The following is a 3,141-nucleotide window of genomic DNA, read 5'->3' as shown; positions in this document are numbered from 1 at the left end:
TCACATAAAGATACAAAGTTTTGTAAGTAAATTATATTTTCCTCATTATAAATTCAACAATGGTTTCTCTTCCCAAATGATATTTAACTGGTAATGGTTTCCTAGCAGTGTCTTTCTGTCTCTTTCTCTTATATGCAGTAGGACTTTAAAACTTTCCTGAATTGAGTCTCGGATTTTATTAAAATAGACCACATAAACCCTGTAATGTATTTATTGAAGTTTTTCCACAGTGTGGAATTAAATGTAAATTATGTGGTTGTTTTTAGGTATACATCTTTTATTTCTGATTCATTGTTTATATGTGCAACACAGATTGTTGTAGACTTGACACCATTAGGCTCTATGGTTATCAGGGTTGTTAATAAGAGTTTCTGTCTTATGCCTTAGGACAAAACTTCTTTAGTAGTATTCTCTAGAGGAAGAAAATCAGCTGATTTTCTTAAATTATCTGGCCCATTTGAAACATGACTAAGGATTTCTTATTAGAGTGGCTTTTTCCTATTTAAAGACTGAGATTATTGTGACAAGTGGAGCCTGTAGGAATCAATTACATCATTAATATAACACCTCACATTCACTCTACACGTAAGTATTGAGCATCTTCTACATCCCAGGATCAGGGAAGCTGTGACAGTGCCATAATCAAGACGGAGAAAGTGGCCCGTGCAGGTGGCGCTTATATTCATATAGCCCCTCACTGTTTACCAACTGCGTTAACAGGACACATCACTTAAGCCTAACTGCAGCTCTCAAGTCGGAGATCATTTTCCATTTTAAAATCAGAAAATTGAGATGAAGAAGTTAAGTGATTTGACTTGTGACTCAAAGCCTGCTGCCCTTTCTACTATGGTACATATGCTGTTTTGGCTATGTTGATATGTGGTTTCCTGTTTTTCAAGAATTACAGCTTGACTCTAAAATATAAATAGTGCTTCTCTTTGGCTAAGTAATTCTTTCTGAGCGTTATGACAATAAAAAAGGCAAGTATTTGTATTTAGTATTCTGGACATGTGTTTGTGTTGCTAAAGGAAAGTGTTAGACCTATTTCGAAACCCTGGTAGCATAGTGGTTAAGTCCTATGGCTGCTAACCAAAAAGTTGGCAGTTCGAATCCACCAGGCACTACTTGGAAACTCTATGGGGCAGTTCTACTCTGTCCTATAGGGTCACTGTGAGTTGGAATTGACTCAACAGCAATGGTTTTTTTGTTTGTTTTGTTTTTTTACTAAGTAGACATGCAGTGTTAATTTGCACTAGATAAAGATCCTTCCCTTCCTAGAAATTCAGTTCAGGGCCTTATGACCTGGCTGCGTTAGTGCTTTAAAACTATTATTCAGATTATGAAAGCTCAGTTTGTAGACTTTCCGGAGCATATCCCTTATGTCAGTCAGGATGCACCCATAATGTTTCTTTCAACCGTACGGATACAGTGCAGGCATAGCAGTGGTTCTCAAACTTGTACTGTGCATCAGAATCTCTTGGAGGATTTATTTTAACACACAGATATGGGGTTACCCCAGAGCTTCTGATTCGGTAGGTCTGGAGCAGAGTCCGAGATTTTTCATTTCTAGCAAGTTTGCAGGTGATGTTGGTGGTTCTGGGGCCACTCTTTGAGAACTACTGCAATGTGGCAGAGAGTTCTAAACATGTTTTTTTTTTTTTTGGATATGGATATGAGCTTGATTTTGAATCTTGGCTATGCCACACCTACTTGGGCAAATTACTTTTTGCTAAGAGCTATGAGGCATCTTGCTTGAGATTTTACCCTGCTTGCAAGCTAACAAGCTAACCCCCACCATTTCATGAGTGCTGTCAGAAAACAAGAGACTCCTGGGTCAGAGAGGAATGACTTGATGACTCATAGCCATAGCTATAGCCAGAGTAACAACATTTTCTTATGCTGGTTCCCCAAGCTCCAGTTCCCAAAGGGTAATGTAAAGAGGGCCAGGTGACACCTGCAAACTCAGTGGGTTGCATTACGGGTGAGGAATCCTAATCTTTTATAATGGTCAGTGAGCATGCCTGCCTTTTGCTAAGGAGGGAGACATTATCTTGATTATATTGAATAGTAAATATGCCTGCCCTATTGCTCTGGAAAAAGGAGCCCTGGTGGCGCAGTGGTTAAGCGCTCGGCTGCTAACCAAAAGGTTGGCAGTTCGTACCCACCAGCTGCTCCGTGGGAGAAAGATGTGGCAGTCTTTTTCCGTAAAGATTTACAGCCTTGGAAACCCCAAGGGGCAGTTCTGCTCTGTCCTACAGGGTCTCTGTGAATTGGAATCAACTCGACAGTAACGAGTTTGGTTTTTGGTTTATTGTTCTGGGGGATCCCTGGGTGGCACAAATGGGCAAGTACTCGACTACTAGCCAAAAGGTTTTCAGTTCAAATCCACCCAGAGGCATTTCGGAAGACAGGCCTAGTGATCTACTTCTGAAAGGTTGCAGCTTTGAAAACCCTATGCAGCAGTTCTTCTCTGCACACATGGGATCACCATGAGTCAGAGTCCACTCTGTGGCAACTAACAACAGCAGCATTGCTCTGGAGGCAGACTCTAACCACCTCTATCTTCCAAGGCTGTTTGCTATACAAACATCCTGAAAGATAGTCCCAGAACAAAAGTACTTGGTGCCTCTGCTTGCAGGACATGAGTCCTGTGAAGAATTGTCTCCCAACACTTTCCTGTTCCTCAGATTTTTCCTTTGTAAAATAGGGTTAACAATATAGTAGTGCTTCCCATATTAGGTAAAGTAGACTAAAGGTAATAATAATAGGCAAGTGCTTGGAGCAGAGCATAAGCAGTGCTGTACAGATACTGAGGGAAAGGATTGAGTTCCCTTTTTTAAAAATGGTAACTATTATCTTATAAGATGAAACAGTTGCTTCACTGAGTATCCTGAACTTTGAGTTTGTTCCAAGAAACTTCTTTAATAGACCCAAATTCTAAAATGGAGATAACTGATTGTAAGATCTTTTAGCAGCTCACGGGGAATGAGGCAGAGACTTTTTTCCCGTTTTTTTTTTTTTTGTACTTCAGATGAAGGTTTACAGAACAAACTAGCTTCTCGTTAAACAATTCCTACACATATTGCTTTGTAACATTTGGTTGCCAACCCCACGACGTGTCAACACTCTCCCTTCTCAACT

The sequence above is a fragment of the Trichechus manatus genome, unplaced genomic scaffold (assembly GCF_000243295.1).
Source record: "Trichechus manatus latirostris isolate Lorelei unplaced genomic scaffold, TriManLat1.0 scaffold00296, whole genome shotgun sequence".
Taxonomy (NCBI): Eukaryota; Metazoa; Chordata; class Mammalia; order Sirenia; family Trichechidae; genus Trichechus; species Trichechus manatus.
The sequence above is the reverse complement of the archived record's forward strand: the minus strand, read 5'-3'. Positions refer to the sequence as shown.